The sequence below is a fragment of the Cryptomeria japonica genome, chromosome 3, assembly GCF_030272615.1.
Source record: "Cryptomeria japonica chromosome 3, Sugi_1.0, whole genome shotgun sequence".
Lineage (NCBI taxonomy): Eukaryota > Viridiplantae > Streptophyta > Pinopsida > Cupressales > Cupressaceae > Cryptomeria > Cryptomeria japonica.
The window spans coordinates 237,388,402-237,409,665 of NC_081407.1; the positions used below are offsets into that span (position 1 = coordinate 237,388,402).

A 21,264-nucleotide genomic window follows, 5' to 3' on the forward strand; every position below is an offset into this window, starting at 1 on the left:
ATCTATCTCATATTGTGAAAAAATAAATCCATTTTCTCAAGGAAGCAATTTTTTTGTTGATGCAAATATCGTTAGTCGCGTGCAATGCAAAGTTGCAAGACAGGGTAAATCTTGTTATGTTTGTTGTATCTATGAACCATCAATGTGATTATGTCTAGATAGGCATTTTTATGCTCGAAATGGTCTTGGTTGGGTCCTCAAGTCGCACGAACATTCAACGCCTTACAGTTGTGGCGCCATCTCTTTGCACATTGATAGAAGAATAATACATTAATTACACATTTGTAAAATAACAATGCATTAATTACACATCGAGAAAATAATAATGCCTGAATTACACATTAACAAAAGTATAGTGCATGAATTTAAAGTAGAACCATAGATACAAAATTTATCAGAAAATTTCATTTATGCATTTATAATTATTTGGTCATTTATATATACAAAATTTGGCCCCTAAATAGGTACAAATCAGCTCATGACCATCATATATATACAAAATTTTGCCTCTCAATCCATACAAATCATCTCATGGCCATCATCTATATACAAAAAATTTCATCTCAATACATAAAAATCAACTCATGGTCATCTTTACACAAAATTTGGCCTCTAAAATATATACAAATCAGCTCATGGTCATCTATATACAAAATATGGCCTCTAAATAGGTACAAATCAACTCATGGCTATCTATATACAAAAATTTTCCAAGGGTATATACAATATTTTCAAAATCACTCTACCCTTTTGTAGAATCAAACTAATGAACCTTGTGGATCAGCTCTAACCCATATTGTGTCAAGTATTTACTCGTGGTCAGATTCACAAAATTTCTATAAATTATGAGTGGTCTGCCATGTATTTAATCAACTAAATATTCACTACAACAACAAGGTTAGAGTAATAAAGAATATGCATGTGTGTGTCGAAGTCCTCGAACAACCAAACATCAGATTTATTCATAGGGTACCTTCCAAGCCATGTTGTTCTTACAACAATAGACCCTATTGGGTACTCAATACCCTCTCCATCGATGCAAGATAGTGTCAATTTTCTTTTGCCTCAATACAACGACACAAAAAATAATTTGTGTCTTCTTCATTGTTTTCATCAGCAATAATCGCATACATATGACCTGCATTTTATTGAATGATAAATTAGTACCAAAAATAGTGTAAAATGAAATAAAATGAGTTAAAATTTACCAATAACTAAGTAACAAGTCACAATACCTGGTTGCACTACATCAGATACATGGTCAAAATCCATGAAAACTTCCATCTGGTTCAAATGTAATGGTTTGGGAAGTGGATATGTATCAATGGGAACTAAAGGTCTACATGACCATCAATCAACCCACTCATATGATTCACACTTGTCCCACAAAAAATCCATACACAATGAGAAAAAGCATACAATCTCTCTAGTATAAATAATTCATGAGATTGCATCTGATCTTTTAAATTAGTGCAAGTCACTGGATCCTATAACTATATAACAATCTACATAGCCTGCAACATCAAATTCACATATCAACCAAAAATATCTAGAAATAGAAGAATTACCTTGATTACATATTCCCATTGTTGAGTTACAACATTACACAAAGGTTGTTGCATTAGTTTACTTAGCACCACCTTCATACTTTAGTTCTTCTCTAGCAAGGGCTCTTTTTACACATGCACCCGCACCATCGTGCTCTCCCTCTCCATGTTCAGCCTCACTAAAATTTGAAAAAAATTGTACACCATTCCTCATATGCATCCTACTCAACCAATGGAACATCCTTGCATTATTGAATTATGATGTGTAGTTATCTGACCATATGATGTGCTGGTTGTATCTGATAATTATTCCCCTTAAATTCACATAGTAGAGTTGAAAGCATCCTTGCACAAACTCTATCAAACAACTACAATCATTGCTTATGTAGAAGTGATATTCTCTTACTATATTTCTATCTTTCTCTATGCTATCATGTACATGCATAAATTTTGTGTACAAAAATAGTTACTTGTTGATGTTGGTCATTTGGTGGAATTGATTATGTGTTGCATTGATGTTTTGTCATTGATGTCAACACTAGTTGTTTGGATGCTTACCGGCCCCCTTCTGGTCTCGGTAGGTTGAGTGGTTTCTGGTTGATCTGGATCTAGCATGATCTGGTAGGCTCTGGTATAGTTTGGTGATGGAATTGGCTTGTTCATGATACTTATGCTCATATTTGGTCAATTGATTTTGGTCTAGTGATCGGATGCTATCCTGTTTGCTTGGAAGCTTGGCTTCTGGTTCCATCAAGGGTTTCACCAGCAAAGCTTTTCATGAATATCTTTGATGATTTGCATAAGTGGTATTGGTGTAGCTTCTGGTGGAGTTCCAGGATGTTGTTGGTGATCATGTTTGAGACTTGGAGGATGGAGATCATTGCAGGAAAAGGTGGAAGCAAATGAAGTTAGACTGGTTTATGTGAACACTAAAGAGAAGATTGCAGATATTTTCACTAAACCTTTGGCCAAGGAATCATTTGAGTACCTGAGAGATAGATTGGGAGTTTCTACCCCTCTGGTAGAGACTTGATTGATCTGGGTTGGCATCAGTCCGGCATGCATTATCAGAGATACTATTCATTCTGGCACTGATGTGGGATGATATTGCTCAGGGGGAGTAGTTAGCTTTGTGATTCAGTGGTTTATGTTCTTGCTTTGATATTTTTGTCAGATTTCTGGCATTGATGTCAAAGGGGGAGAGATATTGATGTGAAAAAGATAGAAAGAAAACGAAAAAGTCATAGGGGGAGAGATATGAATAAAAAAAGTAAAGGGAGAGATATTGTCATTCAGAGCTGTATGTGGGAGATTGTTGGTTGTCTTCCATTGGGGGGACTTGTTTGGCATTTCTTGGTGTATATGGTGAAAATGGATAAAAATAATAACGATATTGAAAGGCTAAATGTAATGTGTGGATTGGACCTCTCGATGTATTTTCAGGATGTCTTATATGTTGGATATTATTTGTTTGGTCTAAGGCCGACATGGTTTGTAAATATGTAATTAGTTTATTATCTGGTAGTCGACCTGATTGTTTATGGTCGAGGGTTTGTATATATAGATGTAAGATCTCATTGTAGATCATCATGGTTATGGTTAGAGGTCATGGTCAAGGAATGTAATGTGCAAATAATGTAATATCATTCAGGCAGAGGATTTGGTAGATCATTGGAGATCGAATTGGGTTTATGTAAGAGGATTTAGTCCTCTGGTATTGAACTTAGCCGGAACTGTACTCAGGCATAGGAGATGCTATCTTTTGCAGTTCAACACTTCTCTAAATTGTAGTCTGGATTTATATGTAGTCAATGAGGCTCCTTTTGTGATGAGTAGTGTGCTCTAGGTTGTTGGCCTTCCTGCAAGTGCAGGCCCCTCAATTGTAATTAACATACTTACTGCAAAAGTATTATCTAACTGTGGGTAGGCTTTCCACCATGGTTTTTCCCTTTATCGGGTTTTCCACGTACAAATCTTGGTGTAATGTGGATGGTATTTATTATGTGATTATTGTTTATGCTTAATTGGTTTAACTTCTATTCCAGTATTAATGTTTTGGGTTTTGGTATTAAAGTTTAAATTACTAATAGTTCCTAGAGAAATTTTGTATGGGAGATTTTAAACTGAGTGATCCTAGAGAAAATCATGAGATGGCAGTGAAAAGGATTTTTAGATACTTGAAAGGTACATCAAAATATAGTTTATGGTACCCTAAGGATGATAAATTTACTTTATGTGCATATACAGATGTTGATTGGGCTGGAGATGTTGATGATCGGAGAAGCGCTTCCGGTGGAGCTTTTTTTTTTGGAAAGAAGTTGGTTTCATGGATCAGCAAGAAACAATCGCGTACTTCTTTATCTACAACTGAAGCTAAGTATATTGTTGTTGCTACTAACTGTACACAAGTTTTATGGATGAAGCAAATGTTGAAGGATGTAAAGGTGGATTGTGATGCACCGGTAGTTATTCACTGTGATAACTCTGTTGCTATTGATATATAAAATAATTCGGTATTTCATTCTAAAACAAAGCACATATCTATCAAGTATAACTTTTTGAAGGAAAAGGTGGAAGCAAATGAAGTTAGACTGGTTTATGTGAACACTAAAGAGAAGATTGTAGATATTTTCACTAAACCTTTGGCCAAGGAATCATTTGAGTACCTGAGAGATAGATTGGGAGTTTCTACCCCTCTGGTAGAGACTTGATTGATCTGGGTTGGCATCAATCTGGCATGCATTATTAGAGATACTATTCATTCTGGCACTGATGTGGAATGATATTGCTCAGGGGGAGTAGTTAGCTTTGTGATTCAGTGGTTTATGTTCTTGCTTTGATATTTTTGTCAGATTTCTGGCATTGATGTCAAAGGGGGAGAGATATTGATGTGAAAAAGATAGAAAGAAAAAGAAAAAGTCATAGGGAGAGAGATATGAATAAAAAAAGTAAAGGGAGAGATATTGTCATTCAGAGCTGTATGTGGGAGATTGTTGGTTGTCTTCCATTGGGGGGACTTGTTTGGCATTTCTTGGTGTATATGGTGAAAATGGATAAAAATAATAACGATATTGAAAGGCTAAATGAATTCAACCACAAAAACCCTAGCCTAACAACAACAAAGATCCACCATAACATATGAAGATTACCTAAGACAATGCAAATCAAATGAAATCACAAAGATTATACCATCACATGTCCAATAGGGTTTTGATCTCCATTCTTCTTATCTCCATTGATCTTGCTTGAATATATTTTCTCTCAGATTTTATGTGCACAAGAGCTCAACAAAGAACGGAATGTGGTTGCAAGTAGGATCGTAGTGTAGTCAATCAATCAAGTAGTTAGCTAAATAGGTCATTAGGATTTGATAATGAAGTAAGCATCTCCTTATATAGAAGACACAATATGAAATGGAGGGATAAGATTGAGAGGTGTAAAAAGGAGGTCGGCTAGGATTAGAGGGTAGGTAGAAGGAATAATAAAATAATGAGAGAGGTAGGTAGTGTATGAATTAAGAGATGAATGACATGTGTCATGGGTAGAAAAAAGCTAATGAATTAATTAAATAAATAAAGATTTATTTAATTAATAGAAGAAATGAGATCAATTAAATAAATAAATATTTATTTAATTTAGGAAAAGGATAATTTAAATAAATAAATGTATTTATTCAAATGAGAAATAAGGCTAGAAGAGGATAAATGAATTAATTAAATAAATAAATATTTATTTAATTAATAGAAGAATTAGGCTTAGATAATTAAATAAATAAAATATTTAGTTAATTAGATATGACAATTTTAGGTGTCTACATTTTGCCCCTCTTTGAGACAATGCATCTTGTCGCATTGTTTCAAAGAAGATAAGATGAACTAATACAGAGTTACCCCAAGATGGGAATTATATGCCCCCTCGAGAGATTGGATGAAAATGTCTGAAAAGATGGCAGACAATCTCTTGATAAGAAAGAGAGGCTAGAATGGACTGACCAGATAAAGTGACAAAGTCCCGAGATAATGAAGACTGACTCAGGAAACGAGGGCTAGGGTAGTCTATAAGATAGACCACAGGGGAAAATACATCCTCATTCGCATCCACACATCCACGAGAGCAGAGTGTAGAGTGAGAAAAGAGGAGTAGCAATCAGCAGTGATGGCTTTCATTCACAGATTCAACCGTGTTCACCGATTCCAGAGGCCAGTAGAGGCAGGAGAGCCGGTAAGTACCACCAAACCTCCTCGTACTTCGATGCATTCATTTTTGTCATTAATGCATGGTGGATAGAGCAATAAATGCGCATTAGGTGAGGGGTCAAAAATGTCAAAAATCATTTAGGCGCGTCTGCGTTGGTGCCAGGTGCGTCTGTGTCCACCAGGCGCGTCTGCGTTTGTGCCAGGCACGTCTGCGTTTAGAACCACGTCTACGTTGAATACGGCCGCGTCTGCGTCATGTAGGGGCATCTGTGCCAAAAAGGCACATCTATGTCGCTCAAGTGCGTTTGTGTAAAGCATAGGCACGTCTGTCTTTTAGGCACGTCTGTATTTTTCAAGCGCGTTTGTGTAGTCATTAAGCGCGTTTGTGTCAGAAAAGCGCGTTTATGTCCAAAAATGTGAATTTTCATCTTCTAGGTCAAATCGGCAGTTCTGTGATGAACATACGTTGTCGATTGGATAAGCTGCTGAGAGGATACACTCAAGAAGGTCCTCTAGAGAAGACTAGGATAGATCAAGGCACTTTGTGATGAACAGTGAGTACCAAGATAGAGTAATTTGTGATGAGCAGGGAGTACCCAAAATATGAGCAACACTTTGTGATGAACAGTAAGTGCAAATGTGAGGAGCACTTTGTGATGAACAGGGAGTGCAAAACCCGTAGTACTTTGTGATGAACAGTGAGTACCACTAGGATAAAAGCAACACTTTGTGATGAATAGTGAGTGTCATTTGGATAGATAGCAACACTTTGTGATGAACAGGGAGTGTCACTAGGATAGAATGCCATATGCATTTAGATAAAAAGTAGCATTTTGTGATAAACAGTAAATGCCACTATGACTGACACGATTGATTTGCTTGACTGCAGGAGTATTTGCCTATGTTGGAGTCACGAGAGAGATTCCCATCGACTTAGAGGTTGCAACCTGAGTTGACATTTGAGGACCGAGTAGCTATTAAGGCCATGGGATTGAGACATATTCTGTATGTGCCTGAGTTTCGGGCAAACATGGGACTACTGACTGCACTAGCGGAGAGGTGGCACTCTGAGACATATACTTTTCATTTGCCAATGGGGGAGATGACAGTCACCTTGGAGGATGTATACAGGATTCTATGGATACCAATCAATGGGGAGCTGATTCTGTACGATCGAGACGGAGACAGGGATGCCCTGAGATGAGTGTTCCAGGACCCAGGACTGGAGATGAGGGTGGGACATGTGGCATGGGATACCATGACATGGACAGGATTAGCACTACCAACAGTGTTGGCAGGAGTTATCAGTGGGTTCCTCTATCCGGATAGGGTGACACGAGGGGTGGCTGCAGGGGACACAGGGGCCAGGAGAGATGATCTTGGGGCAGGTCCTTCTAGGCCTCAGACTCTGTCGAGGCCAGCCGGCTCTAAGGGAGGGAATTCATCATAGCCGTAGAGGGCTCCCTATGTATCAGTATTGTACCATTTTGTATGATGATGTAGACACCTTCGGGTGATTGTAGCCATATGATTTTGACATCATTGTATCATGACACTTTTTATATATATATATATATGAGATTATTCATCTTTGCAACAGCTATATGCATGTGTACCTATGTGATGGGATGTTTTTATGTGATGCTTATGATATGGATGCAAGTATGTATATGATGCAATGCAATATATATTTTTGTTCTTTTATGTTTTATATGTGTGTGCATGATGCAAATGTGAATGTATGTAATGCAGATGAATATGATAATGCAAATGTAAATTGTGCTAACAGGTGTTGTGTGCAGGATGTGATGCAATTGTGATATCTATATGTATGTATGAAATGCTTATATGTGGTAATGTAGGTGCAAACTACATGAAATGCAAATGTTTTTGGTGTGTCATTATACTCAGCCATGTGATAGCAGGCTACGCGGACTCAAGAAGGACGATGGAAGTCAATCAAGAAAGGGGGATGAAAGATAGAAGATATGAACGTGAAAGAGCTTCTTGTGCGTTATCATCATTGAGCTTTATTATGGCAAGTAGGTTATGACAATCGAGGCATATGTTCGACCCAGAAAGTCATTGTACCTGTTTGCATGGAGATAAGACAGTCACAAACAAGGAATGCCCCAGTTCACACTAGACTTATAGTGTCCTCATATCCTTGGACAAGTCATAGCATTACTAAAAGACAATCCACAGACAACAAATACAAATAGGTGACGATACCTCATCCTCGCCTTTCTAGTCAAAGACATCTTGGAGATAGAATCTCTAGTCAAAGACATCCCGGAAAAGCTAAAAGACATGTCACCAAAAAAGATGAAATCAAAAGAAAACCAAGACTCAACACCAACATCCACTGTAGTCCTCAAGTTTAGTGTCCCTTGTCACTTGTATAAGTCTTATTTGATTGTGGTCACAATGTTTACTTTCACAGAAAGGATGGATAGCATGGAACCATATGTTGTCTGAGTCTGTTGAAAGATTTGATTTTGTTGAAGCTCATTGTTGTTGTTGTGTCTCATCTGAAACTGACTGAATCCATGAAATTGATACTTTATTGCAGAGAAGATGGAACTTTATTGCGGACTGGCGATGCAGATGTTGCTTTTTTGTGGATTGTGCGCGAATAGACTAAAGGAAGCTGGAAGAAACTGTACTCCTCGAAACATGTGATGTTCTTAGTTTCACACCCATCACTAGACATAGGATTTGTCTTAGCCACAGATAGGATCTGATTTATTATGGATGGAAAGGGAGGTATATTATGAATGGCTAACCAATCTTGGGTAGATCAATAACAAGCCATGATGGGAATGGGTAAGTTTATTATGAACGAATAGGTTGTGTGTGTGCAAAGTGAAAGGATGAAAGTGGATCCTGAAGGAGGGAGGAGCAATGTTTCTATGCATGGTGCTAGTGACCCAGTTTTCACCATGGTACTTGCCCAGGGCGCCACCGAAGTGGTTTTCACCATTGGATGAAATTATTTCTCTTTACTTTTTTCAATTTTTCCATGTTTTTTGTGTCACAAGGCGCCTGTTTGTCAGGTTTTCACCAAGTAACGATTTTTTTTGTTTTTATAATTTTTTTTTGTATTTTTGAAATTTTTTGATTTTTTTGTATTTTTGAATTAGGATATTCCGAAGAGCTATGTGTAGAACCTGCGAAGGTGCATGTTGTTGATAGGATCCTCCAAAGGTTCACCTTTTGTAGTTGAGAGCTGATATGCCCTAGATCCATATACTGCTGTAATGATGTAAGGACCAAGCCACTTTGGTTCGAACTTGCCCTTCTTCTCTCTGTCTTGCTGATTCTTAGGGTTTTCTCTGAGAACCAAGCCACCTACCTCAAATGTGTGAGGCTTGACTTTATAATTGTAACTGTGATGTTCCTTGACTGAATGATGTGTAGCTTGAGTGATTGTCTTCCTTGATGAAGGAACTTAGATAGAATTACTAGTGTGTGGACTACGTTTGCCCATATGCATGTCACCTAAAGAAGTTTGGGCATCCCTGATAGCAAAGTCCTTTGAGGAAGCTCCATTAAAGGTCCATGATGTATCGCCAGAAGGGAATGGATGTGTGGAACAAGTGGATGAGCTATGAAGGCTTATGATTGCGAAAAGAAGTGAAAGTAGGATAGCATGATGGAGACTTAGGATCAACAAGTATGCTTTTTTACTTGAAATTGTATGCTTTTTTACTTGAAATTGTAGAACTTTTGCCCCCAGTTATTTTGGTATTAGGGGAGATCAACTCTTGTTCTTTTTCTTTCATAGGAGTTTTATCCTTGACTTTGATTTTTTCAGAGTCCAATAGCTTTTGATTTTGATTTGGACTAAAGTACTTTTCTTTATTTTTGAGTTTTAGATTTTTCTTTTCAAAGCTTAATTTTTGATCCCCAATGAGTAAGGGCTTTTGTAATTCTTGTTGATCCAAGTTTGGAAGTGGAGTGGAAATGGAATGAGTGGATGAAATGGTAAAGCTATGAGAGTTCTCAAGAGGGCTGGCAATACGCTCAATAGATTCTTTGTTGGAACCATTCTTAGGACTATTAATATCAAGAGTTGCTTGCACCACTAAAAGAGATTTGCATTCAAACTTAGTAGCCATAACACTAGGTGGTTCACACCCAATTCCTTGCAAATTGTTTATAGACTGTTCCTGTCGATTGAATACCTTAGGAGATAATGGGATCTGATCAACATGAAAGATATACTCACCACATCCCATGTCTTTAATCTTGATATTTTCTTTGATCTCTGCTTGTTTGGATGTAGAAGCTTTCAAGGATTCTGGATCCACATACGCTGAAGATGGAACAGCTTCTCGATTGGCTGGAATTGTTATTTATGATCTAGGTTGCAGATTGTTGCAATATATGAATGGATTTGGATCCACTTTGACAGTCACTTCAACTCCATTGTGTGGAAACTTGATACATCGATGATATGTAGATGGTACTACGTTCATCTCATGAATCCATGGACGTCCTAGCAATATGTTGTATGTGAGATCAAGGTCAAGTACTTGACAAACCACATCCTTTGTAACTGGCCCAACTCTGAGAGGTAAGGTGAATGTGCCTTTGGATGAACGTTCTTCATCATCATATGCTTTGATGGTAATTTTGTTTGTAGAATTCACAGCTTTATCAGAATATCCCAATTGTTTAATTGTGCTCAATGTACAAATGTTTAGACCTGCTCCTCCATCTATCAGGACTCGTTTGATTCTATGTTTGTGTATGAAGGCTTCAATGTGTAATGGTGCATTATGTGGCTGACTTACGAAGGCATCATCGGCTTCTGTGAATGTAAGGGAATGTGGAACGGAAAGGTATCCCACCATGGCTTGAAACTGGTCCACGTTCAGATCAGTAGGAACGGCAGTGTCTCTCAAGATTTTGTCAAGAATAGCTTTATGAGCCGGGGATATGCGTAAGAGTTCAAGTATGGAGATGAGTGCGGGTGTCTTCCCTAACTGTTCTACAAGGTCATACTTAGGTTTGGTTGATGAAGAAGCGGTGTTTTTAGCGGAGGCACCTTGCAAAGTGATTTTACCTCGACGGGTTGTAACATGACATTCAGAAGTAGGTTCGGAAGAAGATCCAACACCTTTTAGGACAATCTTGGGTCTCTGAGTAGGATTCTCAAGGTTTTTGTCCTTGATGATAATAGTAGAGACATAATTGTCCATCAAGATGTGATTGATGGTTGAATCATAGTTGTAAGATGCTCTGGTATAGTTGGTTTGATCATCTATGGCTTTAGCTTTTCCCTTGTCATGCTTTGGGAATGGTTCCTTAAACATCTCGTGCTCTTAATTGGATGAGTGTCCCTCAATCTCAATGTCACCTCTATCAATGAGATCTTGTACGATGTTCTTCAGTCGATGACAATTTCCTATCTTATGACCCTTGCTCTTATGAAATTCACAATACTCATCATCATTCCACCAATTTGGTTTAACCTTTGGTTCATATGGAGGAAAATCTGGAACTGTGATTACCTTGTTTGCCACTAGCTTTTTGAAGACTGATTCAAGTGGTTCTCCCAATGGGGTGTACTTCCTTCGTGATCTAGAAGTTGTTTGAGTATTCACTTGATTGTTTGTAGAACTTGATCCTGAAAAGATGAATTTGGGTCGCACTGTATTGACATCAACAACACCATCATTGACTGTGTTCTTGTTTTTATTCCAAAATCTTGGCTTGTCTTTTCCCTTAAAATCATCTTTGTTCTCCTTAAATATCTTAATGACTCCTTGCTCAATTAGGACCTTTTCTGTTGCTAAGCCTTTTTCAATAACGTCCCTGAAGGTGGACAAACAAGCTTTCCTTAGATCATAGCCAATGTCTTTGTTAACGTTTTGTGTGAACATCTCTACCATTTGTTTTTGTGGAATTTCACAAGAGCATCTGCTAGCTAGATTCTGCCATCTTTGTAAAAATGATGCAAAAGACTCTCCCTCTTTTTGCTTGGTGTTGCATAAAGTAGTGACTGATATGTCTGTCTCTATATTGTAGGAGAAATGTTGAATAAATGCCTTTGCTAAGTCACCCCATGACTTAATACCAGGTGGGAGTTGGGAGAACCATTCCATAACTTGATCACCTAAGCTTTGTGGGAATAATCTCATCAAATATGTCTCTTCTGCTGCTACTTCGATGCAAGTTGTGAAAAACTGTCTTATGTGTACCTTAGGATCCCCTTTTCCTCTATACTTATCAAATTTAGGCGTCACAAAGTGTGTAGGAAATGGAGGCATTGGAATGCTCTTATCGAATGGATAAGGACATATGTCTCTCATTGTGTATGTTGGCTTTGGTGTATTTATGTTCTCCATTTTCTTTTGTAAGTCCCTGATTTGTTGCTCCAAATTGTTCTTAGGTGGAGATCGACTTCTTGAAGCATACCCCACGTTTGAGGCACCAATTGGAGGAGGAGCATGTTGCATATATGGATGATATTGATCATACACATGTTCATATGGAGGAGGTCTATAGTGATGTTGCGTATATGGACCACTTGGTATAGATTCATGTTGAGGAACACCATATCTATTTTGTGCATGTATACCATACTCTACGGGCATGTCATGTTCTAATGTGTTGCCCCCAAATTTGACACGGGGTTTCCTTGTGTCCAAATTTTGAGAATGCCTTTGAATATCCAATTGCTTTGGTGGTGGATCCTTAGCATTGGTATGTGATTAAGCATATCTTTCTGCAAAAGACTTCCATAATGGTCTGCAAAGGTGAGTATCATATGCTTGACCATGTGTATGTGGGACCTCTAGTTTTTGAAACAAAGATGGTGGTGATTCAAGCACCATATGTGGTCCTCTATTTCCTCCACTATTAGGCCTCCTTTGATCCATGTTGGAGTGAGGTTGTTGCAAAGGTCTACTTTCCATTATTTGAGACATGTCAAAATCATGAGGTATCTTGGCTCCACTTTGTGCCATCATTTGTAAGAAGTATTGTCTATCTCTCCTCATTATTTCCTCAATCAGTTGATTGAAGCGGGGGTCCATAATGGATTCTTCCACATCTATTGAATGTACTGAAAAGTTGTCCATATTGTCATTGTGTGTATCATTGTTGTTTTTAGTGTTCATATTCTCAACATTTGGAATGTTTCTATAGGCGTCCATGTTAGGTAATGTGTTATGATCAGTATTGAAAAAGACATCATTGTCATACTCATAGACACTCATGTTTGCGGACTCTTGAGCTTCTTTAGTTTCTCTCCTAGATTTTTGAAGATGGGTTTCAACCATGAACTAGGTATTGATTAAGATGTGTGAGACTAGATGAAAAATAAAAAAAGGTATGGAAGACTAAGAGTTGGATGGAATGTAAAGGAATCTGAGGTGTACTTGCAATGTTCAAAGTGTAAGACCAAGTATGTATGTAGTAGAGTAGGTGTGACTTCCAAAGAGAGGATAGTTTCTCTTGATGAGGTAAGTTGACCTTAACTCTAAGTAAGACCAAATGAGACCCAAAGGTAAGAAACCTTGATGAGGGACCACCTAGCAAAGTGTTTTTGTATGTAGTGTGTTGACAAAGTATAATGAGGACAAGCAAGTGACCTTTTGACTCAAGTTTAGACAATTGTGAATGTAAAATGAGATGTGAAGCAATTATGGACTGTGTGAGACCCAAAGACAAGTTGAATGCTAAATGAAACCCTAGAGAAATGACCTAGGAAGCTCAAGAATTCCAAAACTGATTGTGTTTGTTTGTTGGATTGTAAAATTTCTGCAATTCTGAACACAGACGCGCCTGTATACTGCACAAACGCGGTTCCCTGACATAGACATGTCTCTATTCAACACAGATGCGGTTATACAGCACAGATGCAATTATGACAGACACAGATGCGTTTCTATAAAATTTGTACAATTTTTCCAATTTGTGAAGTCGTTTTGTTGTGACCAAATCTGACTGTTTGACTATTTTTTCGTGACAAGAGGACACAATGTTGATGAAGACCCAATGTTTGTAAGTGTCTAGACTCCAAAATGACTCCAATAAAAAGTGTGTTGTTTGATGTAAAATTGTTTTGCATACACTTGAAGACACAAAAGACACAAAAGACACAATGTTTTGTTTGTTTGGTCTTGGTGTTTGAATGTTTAAAATAAGTCAAGCACAATTCTTATGGCTGGCCAAGACAATAGTTGTTGATCTCACATAGGGTTTTACCCCCGAGGCTACGTTATTCAAAGCGGATACTTAGATGCTTGACCTCACTGGCTCCACCCTCGGCACTCACTTCTCGGGTCAGCCAAGCATCAGTCCCCGCGAAAAATCCCTGTGGCGAACTTTGTATCTCTACTAAGAACCGTATGTGTGTGGGCCGCTACCAGAGGTCCGACCTCCTGCCCCAACAACTAGAAGGATTTGGGCTTCTAAAACAAAAAGGTGCTAGTAAGGGTATCTGCTCGTGTGGCCATACATGCGGCACTTTCAGCTCTGTAAATACAGAAGGCTCCCAGCCGGTAGGGGTTACGCCCTACAAATGATCAAATAAATTTGATCAAACAGGTTTATGGGGAGACATAATGTCGGTATGAACTAATCAGCACACATTATCTATAGTTTTCACCATGAATACATTTGTTTATAGTGGTTCGGAAGAGGTGGGTTTTCCTCGCTACCACTTGGGTCGTTCTCTTCTCACTAGTAGTCCTAATGACCACACGGGAAGACAGGCCCTCTAAAGATTAAACAAAAAGAGTCTATTGCTCAAGACACAAAAGACAATGATTCAATTTTAGTGCACCAATGGAAGTGTTTGCTAATCTATGAAAACAAGGCACACAATAAAAATCCAAAAAAAAAAAACCCTTGCCAAGGACCTGCAACAAAAAGTTGTTAGTAGTTTGGGTTGTTTCAAATAATCACCCCTTCCTACAAGCACACAAGTTAGGTAAATTTTAAACCCAAAAGACTTTGTGAAAATAGGGGCTTTCAACCAAATGATTTTGCTTTCAAGACAAGCTGCACCAATTTTGTTAGCTAGATCTGAAAATGTTAGCACAAAATAAACCAGATCTGAAATCCTAAATGCAAAACTCAAAACCGAATCAATAAACTTCAAAATTTTTGAAATTGGTCGACACAGACGCAGTTACCCTTTGCACAGACGCGCTTTGAAAACACAGACATGGATCTATGACACAGACGTGGTTCTGGGATGCACAGACGCGTTTAGAAAACACAGACGCGGATCTGTGACGCAGACACGGTTCTGAGATGCACAGACGTGTTTAGAAAACACAGACGCGGATCTATGACGCAGATGCGGTTCAAAATGTCACAGACGCGGTTAGGAAACCCAGATGCGATCCAAAAGTTCACAGACGCATCAAAAAGCCAAAAACGCGATCCGAAAGTATGCCGACGCGAAAATATCAAAATGCTGTCGAAAATGTCAAATCTGCAACTTCAAACACAAAATCTGCAACAAAATGTTAAATACAAAAGGGACAAGAGTCCCGCCGGGCGTGCCAAAATGTATATGGTGAAAATGGATAAAAATAATAATGATATTGAAAGGCTAAATGAATTCAACCACAAAAACCCTAGCCTAACAACAACAAAGATCCACCATAACATACGAAGATTACCTAAGACAATGCAAATCAAATGAAACCACAAAGATTATACCATCACATGTCCAATAGGGTTTTGATCTCCATTCTTCCTATCTCCATTAATCTTGCTTGAATATATTTGCTCTCAGATTTTATGTGCACAAGAGCTCAACAAAGAACGGAATGTGGTTGCAAGTAGGATCGTAGTGTAGTGAATCGATCAAGTAGTTAGCTAAATAGGTCATTAGGATTTGATAATGAAGGAAGCATCTCCTTATATAGAAGACACAATATGAAATGGAGGGATAAGATTGAGAGGTGTAAAAAGGAGGTTGGCTAGGATTAGAGGGTAGCTAGAAGAAATAATAAAATAATGAGAGAGCTAGGTAGTGTATGAATTAAGAGATGAATGACATGTGTCATGGATAGAAAAAGGCTAATGAATTAATTAAATAAATAAAGATTTATTTAATTAATAGAAGAAATGAGATCAATTAAATAAATAAATATTTATTTAATTTAGGAAAAGGATAATTTAAATAAATAAATGTATTTATTCAAATGAGAAATAAGCTTAGAAGAGGATAAATGAATTAATTAAATAAATAAAGATTTATTTAATTAATAGAAGAACTAGGCTTAGATAATTAAATAAATAAAATATTTAGTTAATTAGACATGACAATTTTAGGTGTCTACACTTGGTACTTAGATGTTTTTCACATCTAGTGTTGCCATCAATGCCAAAGGGGGAGATTGTTGGCGATTTGGTGGAATTGATTATGCATTGCATTGATGTTTTTTCATTGATGTCAACACTAGATATTTGGATGCTTTACCGACACCCTTCTGATCCCGGTAGGTTGAGTGGTTTTTGGTTGATCTAGATCTGACGTGATCCGGTAGGCTCCGGTATAGTTTGGTGATGGAATTGACTTGTTCATGATACTCGTGCTCATATTTGGTTAGTTCATGTTGGTCTGGTGATTGGATGCTATCCTATTTGCTTGGAAGCTTGGCTTCTAGTTTCGGCAAAGGTTTCACCGGTAGAGCTTTTGATGAAGATCTTTGAAGAATTGCATAAGTGGGTTTGGTGCAACTTCTGGTGGAGTTCCAGGATGTTGTTGGTGATCATGTTCGAGACTTGGCAGATGGAGATCATTGTTGAAGCATGTGGACCAATATTGGGTCCCGGATGATCTAGGTTATGGACCAGCTTTAATGTAAGGTGTGGATCGGACCTCTTGATGTATTTCTAGAATGTCTTATGTGTTGGATATTATTTGTTTGGTTTAAGGCCAACATGGTTTGTAATTATGTAATTAGTTTATTATTTGGTGGCTGACCTGATTGTTTATGGTCGAGGATTTGTATATATAGATGTAAGATCTCATTGTAAATCATCATGGTTATGGTTAGAGGTCATGGTCATGGAATGTAATATGTGAATAATGTAATATCATTCAAGCAGAGGATTTGGTATCAAATTGGGTTTATGTAAGAGGATTTAGTCCTCTGGTATTGAGCTTAACCAGAACTGTACTCAGACCTAGGAGATGCTATCTTTTGCAGTTCAATACTTCTCTAGATTGTAGTTTGGATTTATATGTAGTTAGTGAGGCTCCTTTTGTGATGAGCAGTGTTCTCTAGGATATTGGCCTTGCTACAAGTACAAACCCCTCAATTGTAATTCACATACTTACTACAGAAGTATTATATGTCTGTGGGTAGGCTTCCCACCGTGGTTTTTCTCTTTACTAGGTTTTCCACGTACAAATCTGGGTGTCATGTGGATGGTATTTATTATGTGATTATTGTTTATGTTTAATTGGTTTAATTGTTATTCCGGTATTAAATTTTAAATTGCTAATAGTTTCAGTAATCTATGACAACTTATTCACCCCCCCCCCCCCCCTCATAGTTGTCTTTCGGTTATTTGAATTGTCTAACAATTGAGACTAGTAATATTGGGATTAAACTTCATTTTTGAGGTTGTAGCATATAATTCTCTACAATATAGATGATGGTACCAAGAGAAAATGTATCCTTACATATCTTGAATTTCTCATCCAACCACCGCGCTCTATGTGTATGCATTATGTAGTCATAAACTAGTTTCTCCTTAAAAATACTCATAAACTATGCTACAAGTATATCTTGACACATCAACTCACATCTCTTCAACTCTTTTCCATCTTTAATGCCATATGTGATTGACCTATATTTTCCATAAGAGACTAGTGTCTTTCCAATTTCATGTCTACTCTCTAAATGTATACATCTTTGCAACTTTTGCAAACCACCATATGTAGCACATAAACCTTTCAAACACAATCTTATAAAATTTACAACCATCATCTCTTTGACACACTTGAAATAAAATCTTTGGATGACTTTGGAGACGCTTGTATACCAAATTCCTACAAAATGTTGTTAGTGTGCGAAGTACAACATACATGACGATATATATTACAATGTTTGGAGATTTCAATATGCATTCTACAATAACATGTAGTGTGTGCATGATTTATCTTAACATAAAAGGGTTTTGTCATTTCAAAAAATATTTGGTTGATTCTTATTTGAGGATATGTTTAAATGAATTTCTCATAAAATTGTGTTTGAGTCGTATCCAAAAAGTGTTTCGGATGTGGCTCACGATTTCTTGATCCAATTCACCTTCTAACAACATCTATTTGATTTGGTGAAAGTCTTGTGTTGTCATGCCAAAATATTTTAATTAATTGTCTTAATACATCAACAACAACCTTGTCTTGTCATGGAAGTATACCCGAAATTTCCCAAAGAGAATTGGGTATGTGCACAAAGATGGTGGTTAGAAAAGTGGACACCACCCAAAAAAAACATGAAAAAACAAACAGTGCGTATGCGGTTCTAAAATTTGTAATCACCCGTACGCACTTAGGTCCATTGTTCCCGAGCCTAAAAAGAGCGTGTACGTGCTATCTTTAGGAAAGTGAGCGCGTACGAGTTGCATTTAGGAAAGTGAGAGCGTATGCACTGCTTTTAGGAAAGTGAGCGCGTACGCCCTCATAAGCCCTAAAGAACCTTGTACACAATACTTGTCAAAAAAGTTTTGTTTTTTTAAACTAGGTCTTATTTACCTGTGACCATGGCATTTTTTCCTCCACGAAACCACGAACGGTTTGCCTCATTTCTCCTCCAGACGCTATGGATCAAGGTTATTTTTTCTTAATTTTTGTCTTTATTTCTCGTTTATTCAATTTGTTTTACGTTTTGAATTTAATTTCGTTTATTTTGATTAGGTTTTTTTATTTTTTGTTTCAAAAACCAAATTATGATAATCCACAATAAGAACAAGAAAATGCACCTCCTGAAAACCCCAAAGAAAATCCACAAGATACACCTCTAGTTCCTCATTTTGATTGCACACCTGAAACACGAGCAATTGATTAATCAGTTAGGGAAAAACGCGTCTAAAATAAATAGACTAATTAATAAATTGAAAACATCTGAGCTTGAGCATCATAAATCTCTCGCCACTAGCCTAGAAACATTAGCTAGTGGTGCCACAAACGTTTCCACACAAATTACAAAATGGGCAAACTTTAGGGATAAGTGTCGTCAATACTATGCTGATGGGTCATCATATGAGGGAGTGAAAAACAAAAATATTAGTAAACAACAAATATGTGCCCTTTTTGTTGATCCTAAAACTGGTGAGTCATTACCTCTTAATGCAAAGAGGTTTCTCATACATTGGTGTACCAATGTGCAGATGAAAAATCTTTTTTGGTAGAGGTGGTGGATGGTCTTTGATGATCCACCTTGTAATAATTATGAGGTGCCATTGTATTTTTTGAGAGAAGTATACTGTGAGTTTGTCCTCAATGCGCAGCCAAACTATTTTGACATGAGAGAGTTCCATGGTAGAGGTGGCAGCTCTGCCCAATATAGACCTGGAGCTCGTAGGTGAGTAGCCCCAGAGAGTCGTCACCCCCTAGCACCCAAACCCAAGGTGCATCAGGTTGTCCCAGTAGAGCTGAAAGAGTCGATGGAGCTACAGACTCTTTAGGTGGCCACAAAATTGACTAGTGCCATCATCCAGCATGGGACATCGGTAGCACACCCTCTTGTACTAGATGATGAGCTATTAGTTGCTCCAGGTGGCGACAGAGAGCTCATTCAGCATCTGTGTGTCAGTTGCTCGAGGATATGTTCAAGGACGGATGATGAGGCTACTGCAGATGGATCCACATCTCATTTGTGCACAATTTGCGGGAGTAGATGTCAGGCCCGCATGGCTGAGGATGTGGCGCTAACAAAGGAGTTGATGGACATGTTGTTTGCCCATCAACCGCAGACATAGGTGTGTTGATTTGAATTCATAGCATTTTATTTATCATTCACTTTAAATTTGTAATTACATAAATGAATTTTCATTTATACATCGATTTAAATTGAGACAAATAATATGCATTTTAGGTTGCAGTAGTGGTATCTCATACTCCTCTCGTAGTTACTACAGCTACAACTTCGATGCCTGAGGTATAAATTTTGTAACATGTTAAAATAGAATAGTACACTTTGAATTCAAAAAAATTACAATATATACTAACTATCTTTAATGTTTGGTTCAATTTTTGGTTTGTAGGTGTTGATAGGGGACCAAATGTCCCAGATTCATGACATCACGCTCTCAGCAATCGATTTTGGCCTACAAGGCTATACGGTATCATATTTCGTAAAACTTTTTTTTATGTATTGTTTTGATGGAATATGCAAGTCAATTCATTTTACATTTTTAAAATTATGTTTAATATATTATCTGTACTAATATCTCATGTTAATTTTTTTTTTAGGGTACCCCTCCATGTCTAGGCCTCGTCCTGAGCAAAAGAACTACTCGAAAATGCCAAAATGTGGGAAGAAGGTAATTGAACACATTTTTAGTTGTACAATTGTTTGAAAATGTTGAAATCAAGTCTTAGTTGGGGTTTGTAGATTGATTAGTATTTTTGTCTATTTTACATGTACAGTGGCCATTGAGCTATGTGGATTTGTTGAATGCACTTGATTCGCCCGTGGATCGAGAGAGGGCAGAGGTATGTATCTCTACTTTATTTTCTTGATTTCATGATTATATGCACATGTACATGTGAACTTGTGATAAATTATAATCTTATAATTTTTTCATACAAGAAAAATCCATAGTCGCTTCATCAATGGTGAACCCTCCTCCGTGCATTGGAGAAACATCTCAGGATCTGATACACTTTTGTTTGATATATTACATTAATTGTTTTTAACCTACAATACTTATCATTATATTAATTGTATTTAATCTTTGATCATTTTTTTGTATAGGTAATAGCGACAGTTTCTCCATTGACGGTGAGTCATCCTCAGTCCATTGGAGAAGGATCTCAAGCACTGGTATGTCATTGTTCTCTATATTATAGATTTTAAGTGTTTTTGATGTATTTATGTTAATGCATTGTATTAATTGTACATTTAATCTACAATAGCCCCCTTTGTAGTTCGGCCATAACGTGGATCCTTTTAAGTTTGTCTTCAAGAAAACTCCTACGAGTGACAAGGAGAGGAGAGCGAAGACATTAGCTCTAAGATCGGTCGATGAGGTAATCTACATTTCAATTGCAAAGGAATTATAGTTAAATGCATAGTTATGTCGTTAATTGTGAACTATTTTCTACAAAAGAATTGTAACTTGGCTTTTAAATTGTTGTTTTGCAGCCATCTACAGAGTCGCATACTGCATCGAAGAGACTCGATTTTGATGATCCACCACAAGTTTAGGATCATATAGTGTTAGTTGTCACGAACGCATCCGGGTGAGCAGGTTTATACTAGGCCTGCTCCTCTCATGCATCCCAGAGCGTCGAAACGTCGAGAGTCATACCC

The 21,264-nt window shown here is 37.5% G+C and overlaps 1 long non-coding RNA gene across 1 annotated transcript in view; it reads right to left on the minus strand.

Annotated features, from left to right (window-relative positions):
• Positions 1-465: 465 nt before the first annotated feature.
• Positions 466-21,264, minus strand: part of LOC131074388 (uncharacterized) — a 52,861-nt gene continuing 32,062 nt past the window's right edge. Inside the window, exon 4 of the long non-coding RNA XR_009113056.2 lies at positions 466-1,138. This is a non-coding gene — a long non-coding RNA (uncharacterized LOC131074388). The remainder of the gene's footprint in view (positions 1,139-21,264) is intronic.